A 21,673-nucleotide genomic window follows, 5' to 3' on the forward strand; every position below is an offset into this window, starting at 1 on the left:
ATTTAAGAAAACAGTCACTTATGACCGCCCCCCCCTCTCCCTTTTAAGATGGCCTTCACTTGTAGAGAATGTAAACTAGTTTTGTGTGCATTTATAAAACACTGAACATAGTCAAACAGGTATGTTATCTGCATGTTTTCTTTAACTGTATTACCACCAGCTAGGCCAAGAGAAACACCTAACTTTGACCTTGATTTGACAGGTAAGGAAGGAGAACCTCAGTGTATTTTGACGTTTTCTTCATGTGGGTTCTGATTTTGACTTACTACCACAATTAAAGTGGCATTATTGGCATTTAAATTTTTTCCAGTCAAAATTAAATAAGGCTTCTGATGTGTTTAGTGAGGCTGAACATTTGAGGTTCTATTTAGGTCAGTGCAAACAAACTAACTTTTAAAACTCTTCACGTGGTTTCTAAAATAATAAGTACTAAACTCTGTACTCAGAGTAGTGTCTGAATGAAGAGCATTGGGGGTTTCAGCAGGGTCATAACAATGTTTAACATGGAGTGAGGTGACATTAGTATCAAAAGCAGTTCTTTTCTTGTGTCTTCTTTATGCACAGAATAGTTCAATAAGGTGTTGGTTGCATAAGGTAATACAGTATTTGCCACGCAGGCTGCTGTATGAAGCTAGGGTGTTATAACAGTTAGTATGTGGCCTTTTAAAGCACTCCCTCTTTGTGGAACTTAGAGCATTTGGTTGTGGATTGAATCTTTCTGATCCTAAAAAGTGCACAGACTCTTGGGGACCCCTGGATTGCTGGTGGGCAGCTGCACACATATTTGTGGTTCTCAAGTCTTTATCTACAACTGCTCAACACTCCTTTCTCCCCAACATTAATTTTCCACCTTAGAGAGGATGGTCGGGTGTCTCCTGGTCTCTATGTGAAGACAGCAAGAAGGCAGCCGTCTGCAAACCACGAAAAAGGGCTCTCACCAGGAACCTTGAGAACTTGTACTAGGCGGCCTGACTTTTGTTTTCATGTCCACAAGGGGCAAGGCTTATCCGCCTTTTTATTTGAAGTTACCATATGGCCCTCAGGGGCTATTGCTGTTAATTTGAATTTCATTCATTTGTGGGATAAATAAAAGAGTGCAAAGTAGACCCCAATGAATGCTTGTTGAATTGCAGGCGGTAGTATTTGATTTGTGCACAACCAGACCATTATTCCTCTTACTGCTGTGGGTTTAGGGGAAGGCCAGTAGGGAGTATCAATCATTGTCAGTCTGTGTAACAAGCAATAATGCCTCACCTCACCCATGCCTTTCTAACTAGGGTGCCATTAAAGGGCACACTGGTAGCCACAGACAGACTGGAAGAATGTAGACTGAAATTTTAATTGGTTATCTTGGACTAGTGGGGTCACAGGTGACTGTTTTCTTATTTTCCTTTTTTCAGAATTTCAATAAGTAGCATGCTACTTTTAAAATCAGAACAAAACTGTTATTGGTGGTTTTGTGTGTGGTGTGTGTGTGTGTGACAACACTATACATCATCTAACATCTGTAGTACGTGCATTATGCAACAGTTCTCTGTCTTGAAAAAGAAATGGAAATTCCTGTTTGTATAACTGCAGTTACTAATCCTGGAAGGCTGGGGGACTGGAACCAGGACTGGGTGCTGTGCCCACAGCCAGAGGGGGGCAGCTTCCTCAGAACAATAGGGAAGAACCCACTCCTTATGGGGGGGGGGTGCTTTGTACGTTTTCATAAACATCGTCGGTGTGATCTGGGATGTGTTTCATTTCTATATCTAAATGTGTGAACATCTGTGGATAAGTACTGAACTAAATCTGGTTGATAGGAAGTACCGAATTAAATATGCATTATACTGACATGTTAGTTTTTTTCTTTTTTTTTTAATTGTTTCAGTGTTCAGCAGAACTCGAACTAGCAGTGCGATCTTAAATATCCCGTTAGCAGCAACTCCTCTGCACGCCCGGGAGATTAGAGGGGCTCTCCTTCCTCCACTGAGTCTATTGTTCAGCATTTTCTTTCTTTCCACATCCAGCCGTGTTGTCAGGGGCACCTGGAGTTCAAGCTTCCTTTCTCCCGGGGCAGGCCGCAGTCGGGCCGAATTTCATATGTTGTTTTCCAGTTTTGAGGCAGGTAGCCAGTCATTTAAGGATGGCTGTAACTGCATAGACAGTAGCCTCATTTCATCTTCAGATAAGGGTACATGGCACACACTTATTCGGGACAAATTAACCTCTTAAATTTTTTTTCTTTTGCCCATAGGGATCAAAATCTCTCTCTCTCTCTCTCTCTCTCTCTCTCTCTCTCTCGCTCTCTCTCTCTCTTGCATTTTATTCATTTTTTAAATTTACTTTTTAACTGCAGTTGACATACAATATCATATTAGTTTTAGGTATACCGCATAGTGATTAGACATTTATGTATCTTTCAAAGGGATCAAAATTTCTGAAATTAAAAATAATAACCTGGATAGTCTGGGAATTACAAACTTACCAGTGAGCAGTCTTCTTTTTTAAAGTAAATGACCGACCATTTGTATATGAAATATACGCTTTAGAAAAACATGGCTCCCAACTTTAAAAACAATCTAAAATCACATCCATTTTTTTTCAAATGGCTGTCTATTCCTAGAAGATGGTTCTACATAGAGAAGTATGTCTCAACAGATACTTACTCTGTCATTTGCTCATTCTTAGAGTAGTCTTTTCAGGGTTCTTCTGTAGTGGAAGCTTATAATTTACCAGCCTAATTACTGATTCTGCATGGACTCATGCTGTAATATGTAGCATGGTGTGCCGGCTTAAACAGGTGACTGCAGGTCATTTTTTATCTGAATCCTTTTGGTAAATGTGTATGCTTAAGTTGTCTTGTCTGTTTACATGTATTTTTCACTTTGTGCTTAGATATATAGTTCTTTTCTTGGTTAGTAAAAAAAAAAGGGGGGGGCAGCATCAGAGGGAGCTAAGCTGATGTGTGGAATGCTCAAACTATAATCCAAGCCCCAAAGAGCTGTCGCCATTAGTGGCCACACTGAAAGATATGAGCCCAAGTGGTGGTGGTGATGAAAAGGTGTGACAAGGTAGTGTATGTACCGATGTGGGGAGGTGGCGGGCAAACTCGCTAGGTTGGTCTGATCAGTTATGCTACGGGGACCACTGCTCTCATGGTCTGGGAACTAGACTCAGGGGCACTAAGGGTATGTTAGCTTTCTTAGCAACTACATAGTCAACATAATTTACATGTCTTTAAAAAAATTTCAAACATTTTTAAACAAGAATTGCCACCAGGTTAGATTTCCTCGAGCTTATTATATATTTGTATTGAATTTTTAAGATCTTGGCCACGCGACTTCCCATTTCTTCCGGTGCCATTTCAGCTTTCTCATTCTGTCCTGTTGTTTCAGTCTGTCTGGCTGACGTTGAATTCTGACCCGTCATCTGTCACGTCCCCGTGCTGCTCCTCCATACTCTGCTCATCAGTCATTCAAGTTCTTTGAGTCACTGCCTGGTGCTTCTCTGTTCAGCCTCCCTCGTCATTCTCCGAGTCCTCTTAGTAACCAAGGGTGCATCAGCCTTTGTAGGCAGCTGGAGGGCAGAGGGTTGGGGTCTGTGCCAAGATACAGAGGAAGCTAATCGTACCCGTGACCTCGACCTCATTAACAATGTGCTGGAACCAAGACAGCCAGCATTCCACAGTATTGTTTGACTTGGGATTGTCTCTACTGATTTATGGTCATGGGTCCCTGCTCCTGCCTTCTAAGGGAGTCAGATGTAAGAGCCAGATGAGAATGTAAGAGACGATCAGTACTTACTGCCTCCTTTTCACTGCCTACGAGTTGGGCTTTGGATTGTCAGCTGGTCCTTGGGCTCTGCTGATGGTGATTTGGCCTCACGACAAACTCAGACTGACAAGATGTGAGTACAGAGTGTGAGGGAAGAAGGCCTCTTGGCCTGGATGTCCCACAGGAGGGGGCTGGTGGCCTGGATGTCCCACAGGTGGGGGCTGGTAGCCTGGATGTCCCACAGGTGGGGCTGGTGGCCTGGATGTCCCACAGGTGGGGGCTGGTGGCCTGGATGTCCCACAGGTGGGGCTGGTGTCGTGGATGTCCCACAGGTGGGGCTGGTGGCCTGGATGTCCCACAGGTGGGGCTGGTGGCCTGGATGTCCCACAGGTGGGGGTGGTGGCCTGGATGTCCCACAGGAGGGGGCTGGTGGCCTGGATGTCCCCCAGGTGGGGTATAGTGTGGCATTCTCCACGCTTTAAAGCAGGCTCCTCAAAGTTGGATGTGCAAAAGATTTAGCTGGAATCTTTTTAAAGTGCAGACGGATTCAGCAGCCTGGGTGGGGCCTGGGGCTCTGAGTTTCTAACCAGCTCCCCCTGATGTTGATGCTGCTGCTTCTGTGGAACACATGAGTAGCAGGGCCTCACATGAAGCCCAGCGGCGGACAAGACTATGGAATCATCCCCTGGACGCTGAAAGCTGAAAAGCTGAGGTCAGGAAGGCGCCTGTGGGGTCTGACATGCAATTGGTTGCCTGCTACTTAGGGCTGCTCTCTACTGGGAGGAGCCTGCAGCCTCTCTGCCCAGTCCCTTCCATTCGGGCTGTGCCCGCTGTCATACCCGCTGTCGGGAGTAGCAGCTCTGCAGGGAGGGAGGTGGTGGAGGGTCTTCCAGGCAGGATGTAGTTAAAGGGAGAGGTTTTGTTTTGCTAAGTTTTAGCTGCATTGATTTCCTCATTACATGTTGATTATATTCCATATTTAACTAAATAAAAAAGGCACTAACTTCCTCCAATTAAGCCTGCATTTTTCTCATACACCCTAGCACTTTGAAGTTACATGATTACCAAGTTTTTTAAAGTTACCTATTGTTTCATTTAGAGCATTTTTTTCTAAAGCTCGCCTGACACTCTGCTGGGGTGCTGGCTGGACATACACACTCCCAGACCCCACCCTGCAGCTTTCACCTTCTAGGCCCGGAGTGGGTCCCGGGAGTCTGTATTTCTTAAACAGAGTATCTAGATGGTTCTGATCAGGCAGGTGTTAGAAACACCAGGTTAGAGGAACATGCTTTAGAAACCCATCCCTCTGAGCCTGTGGCACTGGTGGTGGGAGGGGCGCCCTTCCCTGTTCCTCTTTTGGCCTCTTGGATACTTGGTGGCGAAGGCTGGCTTCCGCCCATTGGCCCACTTCCATTTTCATCGTGACACGTGCTTCTGTTCTCACAGAGAGGCTCTTTCTTATCTTGCTTGGATGGGACCAAATCAGAGAGTCCTTTGTCAGCAGTGTAAAAAGTCAGTTCTGAGGCCATTATTTTTAGGAAGGTTTTACAGACACAGATTATTAACTGCTTTCGGGGTTTCTTGAAAAAACTGGGCTATACGCCTTGGGCCTCTGCAGAGGTCTTAGGAATGTCTAGAGGCCGACTTTCCCCACTTTCTCCCCTACTTTGGTTCAGACGCTGGGGATAATGCACATCCCTTTCCTAAGTAAATGCTGACAGAGATGGATGAAGGGCCCCTCACCCTCCACGGGCAGTTTGGTTCTGATCCAGGTGAATTGACAGATTGAGGAGTCTGACTTTCTACATCATTGTATCAATGTTCATCTTCATTTCTACAAATGCAGGATCCATCTCAGCCCCCCACCCCACCCCAACCCCCTGGTAGGGGCAGAGTCAGCTTATAAAACAGGGGAAGGGGGAAATGGTCAGTGTGATGGGATTGGAGGGCTGTAGAAAGGGTTCCTGACCCAAAAGGTGGAACTCACTGCTGTGCCTAAAATCTACCATTAGAGGAACGTGGGTGAAACGTTTCTCTTTAAATGTCCTATTCAACATGTAAGCATCCATAGGACAGGTAATATAATAATTATTTATACCTTAACAGGAATAATTTAATAAAATGCTTGTCCAGATCAGCTTGCTAAGGGTGTGGCTTTGATGGGGTGATGGGCACTGTAAAAGGAGTGCAGGCCTGTGTGCATGGCCACAGAGGGCCACCGGGTGCTGGGGCAGCTCATGAAGAGCCCAGGATACTGGGAGGACACAAGGCAGAACTGACTCTCATTCACTGTGTGTGTGAGTGTGTGTGTGTGTGAGTGTGTGAGTGTGTGAGTGTGTGTGTGAGTGTGTGTGTGTGTGTGTGTGTGTGTGAGAGTGTATGTGAATGTGAGTGTGTATGTGTGTGTGAGTGTGTGTGTATGTGAGTGTGAGTGTGTGCAAGTGTGTGTGTATGTGTGTGTGAGTGTGTGTGTGTGAGTGTGTGTAGTAGGGACTTTAGTATCCTTGATGCCTCTGGCATACTTCTATCTAATGTGGCCATGTCACATACACTTGCCCTGTTGAACTGAAAAGCCAGGTGATTTATATATGAAAATTAAGGTTAAACGCCATCATTGCACTTGGGATTGTTTTACTCTTCATCTATTTCGTTTTGAGAGAGAAGCTCGGGAAATGACCCTGTTTCTGTGCTGCTCACCAGGGGGACTTGGCCAGCGGCAGAAACGTCCTTCCTCCCCCGAGAGGCTTTTCCCAGTCACTTTTGAGGACGAGGGTGTGACTCTTCCGAGACCCGTGGCACTCAGAAAGGGTGCCTCCGTGCATGTTTCTCTCCAGCCACGCACACACTTACAGCTTCCAGGAGCTCTCGGCTGCCTCTGGACGGCTGGGACCTCTGCAAAGGCTCCTCGCTCCTCACCTGCATTTTCCTCACTTCAGCTCCTGCCAGCGGCCTCAGGCCTGCTTACCCCCTCTTCACCTCTGTGTCTCCTGGGCTGTCAGCTCCCTGGAGCAGGGAATGTGCCACATCCGTGCGGCTGTGGGCGTGGCATGGTTTCTGTCAGCTAGAAGGCCTTCTGAAGCGCTCTGAGGAGGCTATTGCAGGGGGGAACTGTGAGCAGGTGGCAAGGGCCTGGCTCAGTCACCCTGCTGCTGAGTTGTAACACCAGCATTCTGGCCAGGTTTTCTGCTCTGAGACCAAAGAGCCCGAGACATGGTCTGCAGGTCTGCACTGGGACTGTTAAAAGACTGGCTGCTCCCCGTTAACAAACATGGCCCTTTCCTGTTGTTTTTCAGGTGAACGGGAAGCAGGCTCCGGAGTTCACGGCTGGCACCGGCTGTGCCTCTCGTTAAGCAGCTCCTTCTCAACAGGTAAGGGTTGGCTCCGGGGCCTCCTCATGCTCAGGCTGGTTGTGGGGAAACTCTAGCCACGACGATGCACTCTGATCACCACCCAACGTTCTCATTCATTTAAAAGAAAATTCTTAAATGTAGGGCAGCGTCCCCTCTCAGGAAAGTGTAAGGTGGTCCCTGCCCCTGCAGGCAGTTACCGAATGAAGAGGCTTACCCGGCCGGCTTTCTCCTGGGCATGGCTGGCCTTCTCATCACCGACTGCTCTTCCTTTGTGCTGGGCACCCTCTCCCCTCCACCTGAATAGATGCGTTAGAATCCTTTTCCTCATGAAGACCTTGCCCAGTTTTACTTGTTGTTTATCAAACTGTCTGCTTCTCTGCTCACCCCACAGGCTGCACCGGCCTTGGTGAGCTTTCCTCGCTAGTTTGTGCCTGCCTCTCTCCTCTAGTCTGTGCGGTTCTTTTTGCTGCCAGCTCCCATCTACCATGGTCGCTGGCATGGAACAGACTTTCAATAAATGAATGAATGTTAGTCTGAGAGGGGGAAAATGCCCCAGTAAACTAAACCGTGGCACAAAAAAAAAAATCCTAATGTATTCCTGAACCCATGAAATGATTTGTAGAGTGCCTTTTTGGATTAATTACATGGTTGTTTGCTCACATTACCACGCTTAATTGAGAATTTATCATAATATAGTCAGTCAATAGGAGTTTGGATTCTTACCCCCATTGAAAAGGATGTCAGGAGTTGTTGTGCCATTGTTTTCCTCTTGAGTAGTAAGTGATGCTGGGAGGGATCAGTCATGTTTTCAGTGACAACCTGCGGCCCTGAGCATCCAGCCCTCTTGGCGGCCCTGGGTGAGACATCTGTCAGCCAGACCCTGGGAGCTGGTCCGCCCTAGGATTGAACATGGATCTAAAGGTATAGGCAGTAAGGGAGCAAGCGAAAGACTTTCCCAGTTAACATCCCAGAGGGAATAAAAGTATTTCTGAGTGGCTTGAGCATTTGTTTTAAAACACAGCTTAGGTTTAAATAATTTTAACAAACACCCTTTAAGTCAGTGCATTTCAGTTTCCCCCATACTTCTTAGTCCGTTGGGTTCTTTGCGAGGTGTGCTGATTGGCTCGACACCATTTTGCTTCATCCTGTGGCTTGGGACTAGCAACCCCCTGGGCGGTGTTTCGCTTGAATGTTGGAGCCAGAATGGGCCTGGGTCCCTTTCAGAAACTGGTGGGTGCCCGAGTTCCTGGAAGCTGGGGGAGGGAGGGTACTTAAATCTAACCAAAGACCCCTCTCACATAGGAGGACATGGTCTTGCGGTTTTGCTCCTGCTTTCTTACCCTGTTTTTCCACGAACACTGCTCGTTATTCAGCCTTTCCAGTTGCTTGGTTCGGGTGCGTGCAGCACTAGAGCAAAGAGAAAGAAGTTATCTTTTGGTTTCTGCATGTGCTTTCCACAGCCTAGTAGAGCCACCAGCCAGCAGGTCCCAGGGAAAAGCAGCCACATAACTATGTGTTCCTCTGCCTGGTGCAGACCCAGCAGTGCAGCTGCTGGAAGGAGCATTTAGTGAGAGACAAGGCAGAAATTTGACTCTCAGCTGACCCCGCTCATGTTCTTCAAGTCCCCTAGGGCTCACATGGAGCGAGGACTTTAGCTTTCCCCAGGAATTTCCAGTCTCCACGGAGTCAGTTCGTCGGTCACACTTGAAAAATAAACTCAGAAAACGAATTGCCATTTAAAAGCCCAGATGTTAAAATATGAGTGTGTTTGAGCTTTTTGGTGGGTTTTGGAATTTGCGGTATTGCTAAGTATCTGGTGTTGCACCATCTGTGCAGAAACTGAATGCAGGGTGGTGGTTGCGTGTCTGGTCTGCACGCTGCCGAACACGAGGGGAGTGCTTACCAGGTAACACAAATTAGCAACGCGCTGGGCTCCCACGAGGCTCTGTCACAGTGCCTCCTATTTTAGAATACAGTTCCAGTCAGGCTGGGAAAATGAGTTCGGCCAAGTCATCAAGCTGGTCCCCCTCCACCCAGGGGTTCTCACTCACAGATATGCACTCAGCACACGGCACACCGCTCTGTCGTGGAGCCCTGACGACCCCACATCATCCTAATTAGAGGGGCCAAGAAGCAGTATCATTCCTGAATGTCCTTAGAGCTTCTAGAGTTTGGTTTTGGACTTCTAAGATGGTGCTCTTCTTTCATGCAATGAAATGGGCACTGTTCTAAAGATGGGGCTGCTAGTGCCTCAGCAGTAGAACTGTGTATCAGGATGGATGTGTGATTTAGCTGTTCCGGAGTGCCGGCTTTGATCCAAAGACACTGGCCAGCATGGGCCCCTTGTGTCCAGGGTAGACATTTGAGAACCATCAGAGCAAAGGCAACTAGTGGGCACAGCAATTGGTCTGCTGGTCTCAGACTCCAGTGTCATTTAATATACGGATCTCTGACTGGTGATTTCCGTGATTGCTGAAATGCAGACTGCAGTTGGCGACAGACAGACAGACACACACACACACATACACACCCTCTCTCTCTCTTTCTCTAAATAAATAAATAAATAAATAAATAGCACATACCACGCGGGTGTCTTGGTGTTTTCAGGGTGTCTTTCTCTTTTCTTCTTCTTACAGAAGTAAAGTCTCCAAAATTGACAGCTCTGGGAGGAGTTTGCCTTTTTCCATTTTCCGAGCACAGTCAATGCACAATGTGACTGGCTGGCTGGTGTGTCCCGTACACTATGTTTTATTGTTTGAAAGAAAACATTCAAGTTCCTGTTTCTAGGAAAAGTTGGTTTTAAATGGACTATCTTGGGCTTTTGCTTTACAGGAGGGTTGGAGGTGGTGGTGTGATCACTCCCATGTCCTCTTTCAGCTAAGAAAGGACTGTTTCCTATTCCTTTGCATCTTTTTACAATTATGGGCCTGAGTTGGAAGGAAGCCATTGGATGACTAGCGAATCAAGCAACTTCTCCAAATAGGCCAAAGAGAGTGAAAAAACTTCCTCTTCCACTTCTTTTAATGATAACAAGCAACTACCCTTCGTTTTAAATGATGCCTTTTCTCCCTAGAGCATTCCTTACGTGGAGGAGTTTCTGAGGTTTCCAGAATTCTGTTCTCTCAGGTTCCTTCTTGAAGCTGAAGGAAGCCGGCTCCCTTTAGACCGACCCCACCGATGCTTATCTTTCCTGCCCTTTATTTCCTGGTGGGCAGTCCCCTCGCTCATCTCGCCTGCATTCTATCTGCCTGCCTGGGGTTGCTGCAGGGAAGGCTTCCACCCTTTCTGGTGACAACCTGCAAAAGAAAACAAACAGCAGGAGCTCCCATGGCGGCCCAGCAGGCTGGGGAAATAGTTCCCATTCTCCTTGTTCCTGGGTTCAAAGTGCATGTGACTTTTTATGAGGGTGACCAGCCCTCCCAAGGTGCTGGTTGGAGGGCCTGGGCTTAGCCTGGTGGACAATTAAGCAGTGACCTCCGTTCGCCTTGCTTTCTGGCTGAGCTGACATTAATGCTCTGAGTGAGAAGGGGCTGCTGCTCCTTTGAGCGGAGCACCAGGCTGGGTGGGGAAACATTTGATCTTGTTCAAAGGGACGTCTCTGAAGCATGAAGATTGAACTGACTGTGACCCCACCCGGGGAAGGAGAAGCGCCTCTGGGGAACTGCCTGGAACCAGCCTGGAGGGAGAAGCCTGCAATTACTAATCCCATTGGCCTGCGGGTCTTCAGGGTCTCATAAAAGAGAGAGAATTGGGGTTGTAGGTAATAAAATCGGCCTTAAATTAGAGGATCAGGGGGTCATTTCATCTAATTTTGTGGTTGTTACTGAGGAATAAAAGGCAGAGGAGATAATTTCATTAGCTCCTTTGAGATCTTTATCACAGTGAGATGGCCTTTGGGGTTGCAGCTGAGCCTCAGAGGGGTTGGGCTGGCCACTTCCTTCTTGGTAAACCTGGAACAGATTTCCATAGCACCAGGGAGGCTTGGGGAGGCACACGGATCAGATAGGCACTGCGGTCAGGAATATGGTGTTTCTCCTGCCCTAATGGAGAGTGAGGGGCTTACAGAGATTGCTATCGGTCCTGGTCCTGCCATACCACCCTGCCAGTTACTCAAGAACATGCATTCACCCCCCCAAATAGAGAAATCCGCCAGACCAGAGAGCCTGCTGCAAGTTGGGGTGGTGTCTCACGTCTGAGGAAGGCTTGCTGTCATCTGTTGTTGACGTGATTTATTTGGCGCATGATGGTCATCAAATTCCTTTGAGCTGAGCCGTATGCAAAGTGTTAGACCACGTGGTGGGGAGTTAACAGAATGGTGAGACTGTGCCTTCTCTTCAGCGCTGTTCTGTTCACAGTGCATGTTCATTTCTGCTGCCTCATAGGAGCCCTGCTGGGTAGGCAGGTATTTCTACCCACGTTTACAGAGAAGAGAGGACAGCCCAGAAAGGTTACACTTGCCTTAGGTCTTGCCAGTAGGGAAGGGGGATCTGGGATTCTGTCTCTGGACTTTTTTTTTTCAAATTAAGTCCTCAGTGATCATAATTAGAAGAAACGGAGCAAAGCGGAGGAGGACGTGAATGATAAAGTGTCCTCCAAGAGAAGAGAGAGGAAGTGTGTTGAATCCATAGTTCCCTGGACCAGCCAGCAGCAGGCACCATTCCCCGGAGCAGCATGCCTGCCTTATGAAGGGAGAAAAGTGATCAAGATGGGCAGGGCTAGGGAGGTGGGAGCTGGGGGAGACTAGAGAGAGGTGGATGGAAGGCTGTTTGTATGTCAGAAACGGCCATAGGCAAAGTGTTGAGCAACTTCTGGAGAGCCTGGGTCTGAGATCAGAAAAGTCAGAGGCATCAGCTGTGCACATCACTGCCTCCTGCTGGCTTATTTCTGGGCCCAGCCTGTTCCACACCCATCATCATTCACACGGACTCTCTCATGTCTGATTGCTTCCTAGTCTCCAGCATCTCCCTCTGGACTGCATAAAGTACTGACTCATTTTTGTGAACTTAGCTCTGATTAAAAAAAAAAACACACACCACAAAAGAACTATTAAGATGTGCTACTAAAATCCTTAACTACCAATAAGTGCATTTAATCATAACTTCAGTTGGTGAAGTTCTTATAAAAATCGATTCCCCCCATTGATTCAGGGCTGATACTTCTCTGTACAAGTGGATGATGGAGACCGTAGACGTCTCCCTTTCTGGTGGATGTGGTGCCACTGGGAACTCCCAGAAGGTAAAGCTCCAGCCAAGTGCTTTCCTGAAATGTTATCTGAGAGGAATTGGTGGTGGGGAGGAGGCGGTTGGGAGGGGCAGACTTCACTTGCTCACTAATGCTTCTCTGCCCTGCGATGCTCCAAGGCGAGCGCCCTCTCGCCTTGGCCGCGTGCTCTTCCTTTCCTTCATTACTGTGGCTAATCAGAAGTTGGCTGTACTTCAGTGCCTCTTGAAAGCTTTTCTCTCTAGCTGTGTCCTGGAAATTGAAATGCAGTGTCAGAAATGATGTGAGTTGATGAAGAAGAAACCCAGGCAACATGTGAGGAAGCCTTGGCAGCCCTGCTTCTGTTTTTCTGTAGTTTTGATCTGAAGGAACCAGATTTCCTATTTCCTCCATGTGGAAGGAATAAGGCTGGGAGGGTCCCTGTGCCAGGCAGCCTGAGCGGGGCCTGCCCGTGGGCCTTCTCTTAGTCTAATAAACACGGGGATGAAAATGAGTTGTTTATGCTTGGCAGAATGGATATAAGTCACACATGTGCAGCCCGAGCTATATGTATGTGGAGTAAAAATAGCATCTGTTCAGGGAAGTAGAACATTCCAGAATGCTTCAGTCCCCTCCTGGCACCAACGCAGAGCGGAGACTAGGTGAGCTGGGAGGCACTTGAAAGAGCTTCCTGTCCAAGCCCTTTACTTTCAGTTAATGACACTAAATGACTTGATTAAGCCCCATGAGTGCAGGGACCCTGGTCTGTCTTGTTTATTCACCTTCATGCCTTTGGCCCCTGGCCTGTTTTAGGTGCTCAATATGCACTTGTTCTGTGCATGGGTGATACGCATGAAGATGTGACTTCTGACTCCTCGTCCAGTGCTCTTTGAGATGTTTTTATAGGCTGAAGAGTCTGGAAGAAGTGGTGCCAAGTGGCTTTTGTGTACTTGAGGCTTTCCTGTGATTACAGGTAGATTAGAAAATTGAGATGCAGCAAGATTAAATGATTCTTTAAAATTGTTGGGGAAGACAGGCTTTCTCAGGCGTGGAGTATGGGTGGGGGGCAGGGCTGCCACACGAGGGTCTGGGTCAGAGGTGGCCAGAGCCTGGGCTGTGGAGAGCTGATGGCCCCGATTGCTCAGCCTCGGATGAATCAAGACAACTGTGGAACAAACAGGCTTGACGTTGCCCCTCTCCCAATGGCTGGGGCCCCAACTCTCCTACTATGGCCCAGGTGGCCGTGCCACCTGCAGCGCATCAGACTTGCAGGCTGTGTGTGGAAGGTGCTGTGGATGTGACTGGAAGGTGAGGAGGACTCAGTTCTCTACACTGATAGAGCGATGCCCTTAGCCAGCAGATCAGGATCTCCACCGCTGCCCGGCCTCGTTTGGGAAATTGCAGCCCTGCTGCCAGCCGCCTCAGCCAAGGAACCCGGGTCGTGCCGTGTGCTGTGCTTAGGAACCCACGCTGGCCAGCCACGCTGCTGCTTCGTGGCTGGTGAGGAGAAGAATTAAATTATCTCCCAATTTAACTTCCCAATTACTTCCCCCAAAAAGACTTATCATTACAAAGGAGTTTTGAAATTTAGAATATTACAGGACTTTAATTCAAGATGAAAGTTGCCGAAGAGATTTTGTAAGGCCAGGAAATTTTGTCTAGATTCACAAACATTAAGAGGTGTCATTACTTGCGGCTTGGGGTTTCATCCACCCACGCTGGTCCTGGCTGGGGGTGTGTATCTCTTTAAATTGACCTGTCGGCGTCACCACCTGGCCTTGAGGTCCAGGGATGAGTGTGCTTCCTCTGGAACCGTTGGCAACGGGCTACTTTCAGTTGGAATTTCTGTGCCTCCTCTGGGAGAAAACCCATTTCCTTCTGGAAATCCATTCCTCCCAACAATGCCTCTCGCCGGTTCACCTGACTTCTGCAGATACTGACTTTGTACAGCGTCTCCTTGCTTCTCTCCAGGAAATGCACAGTGGGGCATCCAATCTCCTGCTGGGGCTTAAGACAAGCTGCAGGCTAACTCTGATTGATGACTACGGAAAGAGTCGGCTGGGTTATTGGCTTCCGCTCTGCTTTAAAGATCACAGGGCTTATTGATCGAAAGCTGGCAGGCACTCTGTGGGCCAGAGGTGGGTGTCCAGGTCTCTGGAGCAGCCAGAGGAAAGATTGCCATTGCTTCATATTAGAGCTCGAGTAAAAAGAGTCACTTAGTCTCGCACAGTGTCATTGATCACACCTTGTTTCCCGTGAAAATCAGGCCTTGGGAAGGATCTGTGCTAGTGCCCTCATGGTTGAGTTTGAGCGGCTCATGGACACTGCTCCTTGGCCCTGGTGTCATTATTAGCGAGCCTGTCCTGTTGTAGGTTCTAGCATAGTTCTTTGGAAGGGAAGAGTAAATATTTTACTTGAACCCCAAATATTCTGTGTGCAAAACCATGCAAACGAGAAACATGTTTAATTTTCAAGAAAACATGTGTGTTGATAAAAAGCATATTTGGAAAATATGGTTTCTTGAATTCATTTACATGTGGGGAGAATCTGATTATTTTCTTCAGGTTTCTTGAAAGTACAAACAAAAGGGAGGTGGGCGTGTCCGACTTCCCAGCTCTGAGCCTTGAGCTTTTGTGAAGGGTAATGTAGAAAGCAAACCTTTTAGTGGGAAAGCATTTCACATTGTCTCTTGAGGAAGGTACACTTTTTATTTATTTACTTACTGTGTTGCATGTGACAGGGTTTCAATTCAGTAGTTTTGTGTTTTTTAAGCAATCTATGGGGGACTGTAGAATGTTCATGGAGATTTACAGTACAGTGTTCATGTTTACAAAATTAAAAGCTGAAATGTAACAATTCTGTATTCAGAGGGTTCCAGGTTGCTATACAAAATCGAATGTTGGAAGATTGGTTCGTATTCGTAATTTTCTTATTGCAAAATGAAATATTATATATGCATCATTAATTATTCCTCAAATCAGGTGTAAATCATGTAAGTACAGTTTTATGGGAAGTGGGAGTATAAAACTCTAAGTTTGTGGTTATTTTGGAAGCATTTTGCTCCTGATTTTACAACACAAACCAGAGAGGTCTTGGATGTGCCCTGTCGCTCTTTCCTTCCATTTATACCTTCTGTGTTTCCTCTAGAGCAGCGGTTCTCAACCTGTGGGTCGCGACCCCTTTGGGGGTCGAACGACCCTTTCACAGGGGTTGCCTAAGACCATCGGAAAACACATATATAATTACATATTGTTTTTGTGATTAATCACTATGCTTTAATTATGTTCAATTTGTAACAATGAAATTGGGGGTCACCACAACATGAGGAACTATATTAAAGGGTCGCGGCATTAGGAAGGTTGAGAACCCCTGCTCTAGAGGATGTCCTCCCCTGCTGTGCTCTTTCCCCAGCACCAGGATTGAATCTCTGATGATCACCCCAGTTTAATCACTCCATTTGCAGGGCCAGGACCAGAGGGTCTTCATGAGAGGGCCAAGCTCTTCTTCCAGTGGATGGCCAGGCTCCAAGGATGTCTCAGCCGTGCCTGCAGGCCCTTGCTGGAGCCCAGTTGTACCTAACAGGCAGCCCAGCTCACCCTGAATCTAAAGAGCATGCATTGTCTGTGGCCTAAAAATGTTAATGATTAAATACACAGGATTGGATTTCGTTTGGTGATGAGCTGCCTGTTGACATATCTGAACCAGTTAGCATTAGAGAGCTAGATGTCAGGCACTTTGGAGAAGAGAGTGTTTGGGAGACAGCCCTTTTCAGCCCCATTTTGCCACAGGCGGAAGGGACTCCGTGTTTAGGCAGGAGCCATGGTGGGGAAGACCCAGCCTTGAGTCAGGCAGGCCTGGTTCCAGCCCTGCTCCCCACACTCAGGATCTATGATCTTAGTCAAATTACTAGTCTCCAGGGCTTAGTTTTCTCATCTGTAAAATGGGGATGATCATACCCACTTTCTAGAATTGTTCTATGAAATGACAAAACCTATGTAAGGCGTACCTGGGGCACAGTAAGTGGTCGTTATCACCACTATTACCAAAGGAGCAAGTCTCTTTAAGTAATCCAATAACTTTGGGAAGTGTCCTGAATTATTGCTGGGGGGCTGAGGTGCTCAATGCATTTTTGTAGTTGTTTTCAGGCATCTATTTCCATATCAAAACTGCTGCAGACTGAGCTTCCTGTGTTTACCCCTCCTCTGTAGCAGACAGCTTCTGCACACTGGTATTTCTCAGGGCTTCCTTTGCCTTTAGGATCAGAGGAGTTCTAGAGTGTGTGTTTTGACACACTTAAGATTAAATTAGTCCTATTCTCGGATTTATAAGGAGGTGTTTCTTGGGAAGAAAGCCTACCGAATGAAGGCCGTTCTCAGTGGTGATCTGCTCTGTAGGACAGCTAAGATACCTCCTGGGGTAAAATCTTCGTTGCAAAGGGGGTGCAAAGCCAAACAAATTGTATGAAAAGTGTTTATGTTTGAACTGGGAGAACGGCAACACATCACACACCATTAACAGGCCTGGCCTGCTACCAGTCCTTTGCACCAACCCAGCAATGTAATTTATTTCACTGAGGGAATTGTGGTTTTATGTGCCATGTACTGGTGTCATTGAGACCTTATTTTAAGAGGAAAATAGCAATTAATGTTAGATCTAGGAAATAGCTTTACAAATTTGTGGTGGAAGAGACCCAATAAAAAGGATCATTAGGAGTTCCCCAAAGGTGTCCGGAAGAGTTTATAAATGGTGTTTTCAGTCTGGTGAGTGGTCAGCTTTTGGTTTATAAGGATAAACCAGTGTGACCACCACAAACAGCAGGGTGCATGGGAGTGCTCCTGCAGGGAGGGACGTAACTCCACGGACATGTAGGCAGGCATCTGGGCTGACTTGGGGGCAGGTGGCAGGGGACAGGGTGTGTGTGGTCAGAGTAGCCCACTGTGTGTCATTGCTGCTATTGTTCTCCTGCTGGGAGATGACAGATGGAAGAGCCTGCAGTGAGAGTGCCCTGTTCCTCTGTAACCTGGCTTTGCTTGCATCCATGCATAAGCATTTCAGCTCATTATTCTGAGAAACAAAAGACCAGAGCATATGGCTGGGAGCCACTGAAGACGGAATCCTCTATGTGTTTTGTGTGTGTGTTTTGTTTGCGTTTAGTATTACTGATGTGACTGGGCCATCTAAATTAAAAGTGACTCTTAAAATTAAGTTAAAGAATGGTTTTGTGATGAGGATGATGACTTTTCAGACTTTTAGGAGAACTCCTCTTTTAAAGTGAGATATTCCAGTGGAGCCATAGCGTTATGTGCATTTAATTCATACAGATTCAACTTTACATGTGTCGTTCAAAAATAGGGAGAGGAACATAGTGTCTACTCAGTTAGAGCCGTGTTTCTCAACCTTGGTGTTACTGACATTTTGTGCCGAGTAATTCTTTTTGGGGGCTGTCATGTGCATCATAGGCTGTTTAGCCGAATCCTTGGCCTCTACCAACGAGATGCCAGTAGAACGCCCCTCCCCCAGGTGTGACCATCCAGAATGGCTCCAGACCTTGCCACATGTACTCTGGTGACTGAGGGAAGGGTGATGGGAAGGGCAAAATCATCTTGGCCTTCCTTGAACCACTGCCTTAGAGAGTGAGATTGTTACCGATTGGGGTTATCAGCTGGGACCTCATTTCTTCTCGTCAAAGCAAAAAAGATTTTAAGGTCAACGAAAATGAAAGTAAAGCAAAGTGAGGTTTATTAAAGATACACTCCGAATGAGGAGCGGGCCAGTTGAGAGAGGCAATGGCTGGGATGCTTTAGCTCACTGGGAAGTCAGAGAAAAGGGGCCTTGGAGACAGGTTCATGGAGTTAGCCAGGGACAAGCTGCTGCCGCCCAGTGCTCCCCGGGTTGTAAGTCTCATGGGTTCCCTTAGAGGTTGGGGGGATGGCGTGGGTGTGCCCTGGGAGGGAGAGCAAACCTTCGGTCCTTTGTCCTGAGTGTATTTATCTCTCTCTTGCAGGTGGACATGTTAGGGGAGGATCTTAATAGAATATTCATCAGCTTTCCAGGTGTCTTCTTTCTGGGTCTTGGTCTCCACTGATTGGTTGGTGTCAGAACAGGGGGTCATGGGTCAATGTAGCTGGTCCTGAGGCAGCTGCAGTGTCACTTGTCTGGTTTTGCTGCTTTTCTGGGCCTGGAGCTGAAATACAACTGAGGCCTAAATGTTATCTTTAGGGAGGAATAGGTCAGGGGGTCTAAACCACCTGACCAGCGATATGAAAGATCAAGGGGGTCCAAACCGCATGACCAGTGATATGCGAGGGGAGGATAGGCTCCCTGGGGGTGGGGTTCTTGTGTTCCTAGTTTTGCTTTCTGCCCTGGTGAGTTTCTATACCTGGCCCATCATCCTGTCCTCACGCTGCTCATGTCTAACAACATGAGGCACTTTTCAATCACTGTTCCCTCAGGTGACATGAGTTCCAGGTCCTCTCATACATCAACTTGCGTTACTGAGTATGATCGAGTGAATAAAAGAAAATAAAAACTCAGAGGCACAGTGAGTGTAAATTGCAAAGGATAGCTCAGAGACAACGGGCTTTAGGATTTTATTCCTGGGGGAGTGGGGAGGGGGTTATCGGGAGGAGGGGCTGCCTCTGTGAAATCTCTCTCTCTCTCTCTCTCTCTCTCTCTCTCTCTCTCTCTCTCTCTCTCTCTCTCGGTTTCTAAAGGCCAGAGCTGTAAAAGTGACTGGTCCTTGTACACAAATTCTTGCCTCCTCGGTTCAGAATGTTTTGGGAATGGTGGGGCGCACGGCCAATTTCTAAGCTCCAAGTCTGTTTGCTGAGCCTGGATCATACCAAGGGGCTGATTCCTCACTGTTTCTGACCAATTTTCTGAAGAGCAGTCACTCAGGTTCCTTTCTCAGGCTCGGTGTCCTGAAACAGGCAATTCTGAATATATATGTTCCCGGCTCAGTGCAAAGTACGTTTATCAGAGTGTTTGCATTTTTTTTCATCCAGTATGGCTGGGAGGTTCTGGATCTTAAAGCAAGGTTCCCCTCCTGGAATCAGGGCGGGCCTGTCCCCACGCCGACCAGTGGAGTGTGAGAAAAAGTGTCATCATGTGACTTCCAAGGCCAGGCCTTAAGAGACCATGCAGTTCCCACCTTGCTCGTGGGAGCACCGCCCTTCAAGCCCAGAGCCGCCATGTAAGATGTTCACCCTGTGGCCCCCACCGAACCCAACCTCCAGCCTCCCCACTGGCACGTGAGGGAACCATCTCTCTCTGGTCCTCCCGCCCAGCCCTCCCGCCCACTGGCGCCACCCAGTGAACTCTGCCACTGCCAGTGTAGACAGAGCCTCGCCCGCTGCTTCTTTTTTTTTTTTTTTTTGCTGCTTCTTGCCCAAATTCCTGACCCACAAAATGTGAGGCCCTACAAAAAGGTGTTGGTTTAAGTGACCCCTAAACAATCAGGCACTTTGTCTAGCGTTCCACCACAACCATGTGTCCTAGAAGCTTCTTGAGACATGGCTTGTTGGTCTTTCTAAAGAACTCTTGAAGGGTAATCACGACCGTGCACATGTTTTGCCTCACCCGCTGACTTTAGTGCCTCTCCCGCATAGTCTATTAAACTATGAACAAATATTTTAATCTTAATAAACAGTGCTTAGTAACGACTATTAAACAAATAAAAGTGAAGTCACTCTGGCTGCATGTGGGGAAAGGGTCAGAGTCCTTGCCTTCATGTGGTACCTCATCCCAGATTATTGCTCTCATGTCCCCGGGCAGCGCTTTGGACCCTCCCTGAAGCCAACAGTTGGACAGAGATTTGTGGTTTTTCTTACAAGGTTACGTCAGTTTGTCCTAAACCCAGTGCTGGGGTTGTGGGCACTCTAAAAAGTGCGTCTCCTGGAAGTGAACAGCATTAAAGTGTAGGTTGTAACCACTGCATCTTTGGGTGTAGGGATGCATTCTGTGTGCTTATGAACACAGAACGACTGATCCTTAAGCTCAGTGGTCGGCAAACTCATTAGTCAATAGCCAAGTATCAACAGTACAACGATTGAAATTTCTTTTGAGAGCCAAATTTTTAAACTTAAACTATATAGGTAGGTACATTGTTATTAACTTAATTAGGGTACTCCTAAGGCTTAGGAAGAGCCACACTCAAGGGGCCAAAGAGCCGCATGTGGCTCTCGAGCCGCAGTTTGCCGACCACTGCTTAAGCTGAGCTGATTAGGGAGAAAAAAGATACAGTTCTTTGAACTTACCTCTTTTAAACATGAGAACTAAGAGCAACTTTGTAAATGTGATATTACTGGCCCTTTTAGGAAAGCCTGGAAGTAGCATAGTATGCGTCATCAAAAGGGAGCCGTGACATTCGGATTTTGAGGTCTGCATGACGAAGCCAGGGTTTGCTTCAGGAAAGTCAGAACTGACCACCCACAGGCAGTGTCATTTCTCCTTAATTAGGGCAGGTGAGTTGGGGAAGCCGACTTTTTGCAGATGGGTGCAAACATACAAACAAGTCCCGGATGCCGGGAGTATGGAGCTGCAGGGTGTCACTATTAATGCTGGTGTCAGGGAGAATAGTCGGACTGATATCAGGAACTCTCAGCTGTAATATCGCAAGGAGAGGCCGTGAGGAACAGCCAGTGAACATCAGGCTTCCTGAGGGTGAGCTGTGAGGGTCACCAACATTGTGTCCCTTTTAGCACGCTGTCCTTTCTCTCTGGGACAGGTCCGGACACAGACCAGGAGTGAAGGAGGTTGAGCAGCTGTTGGCATGGCTCTGAAATCGGGGTGGGGCTGTCTTGGAAATCTTGCCCAAGCCCTTTTCTTGGCTTTGTGATTTTTGTGTAAAGTGTGCTCAGTAAAAATCCATAGTCAGGGTGGTTACAAAGTTAATCTAGGACAAGTGGTTTGGATTTACCAAGGGAATGGGAGAAAGGGGAAGGGTAGACCAGATAGCAGAGGAGGGGGAGTGGGGAGTGGGGAATGGGTGGTAGGGGAGACAGTGTGACTGTTTTGTAAGGTTTCCTGGTCTTGAGAGCATGAGCACCATTGGGCACTTCAAATCCCACGTCCTGGCAGCAACTTTGCAAAGTCATCCAGGCAAGTCACCCTTGGATGGTCTTTCCAGACTGGCACCTCTTCAGATGGTGGCATCCCTTCAGATGGCGGGGAAGAGGGGGTGGACTGAGAGAGGAGTGTGGGTGTTGTATCTCTTGCATATCCATCAGCTTGACCTTGCTTGTTTATATTTTTAGAACCAAATGAGTGATCCCTTTGTGTCAGACTATAGGTTCTTATTTTTTTTTTAAATGAGGGTTCCTCAAAGAGTTCTTTTTTTAAAAAAATATATTTTATTGATTTTTTACA

The 21,673-nt window shown here is 47.3% G+C and overlaps 1 protein-coding gene and 1 pseudogene across 1 annotated transcript in view; both read left to right on the forward strand.

The window, feature by feature from the left end:
* Nucleotides 1-7,050: 7,050 nt before the first annotated feature.
* The window catches only part of LHFPL2 (LHFPL tetraspan subfamily member 2), a 132,454-nt gene continuing 117,831 nt past the window's right edge, over nt 7,051-21,673 (forward strand). Inside the window, exon 1 of the mRNA XM_014451416.2 lies at nt 7,051-7,126. The gene's annotated coding sequence lies outside the window, so the exon portion shown is untranslated. The remainder of the gene's footprint in view (nt 7,127-21,673) is intronic.
* Nucleotides 7,064-21,673, forward strand: part of LOC106696738 — a 65,325-nt pseudogene continuing 50,715 nt past the window's right edge.

This window comes from Myotis lucifugus, unplaced genomic scaffold (genome assembly GCF_000147115.1).
Source record: "Myotis lucifugus unplaced genomic scaffold, Myoluc2.0 scaffold_0, whole genome shotgun sequence".
In the NCBI taxonomy this organism is placed as follows: Eukaryota; Metazoa; Chordata; class Mammalia; order Chiroptera; family Vespertilionidae; genus Myotis; species Myotis lucifugus.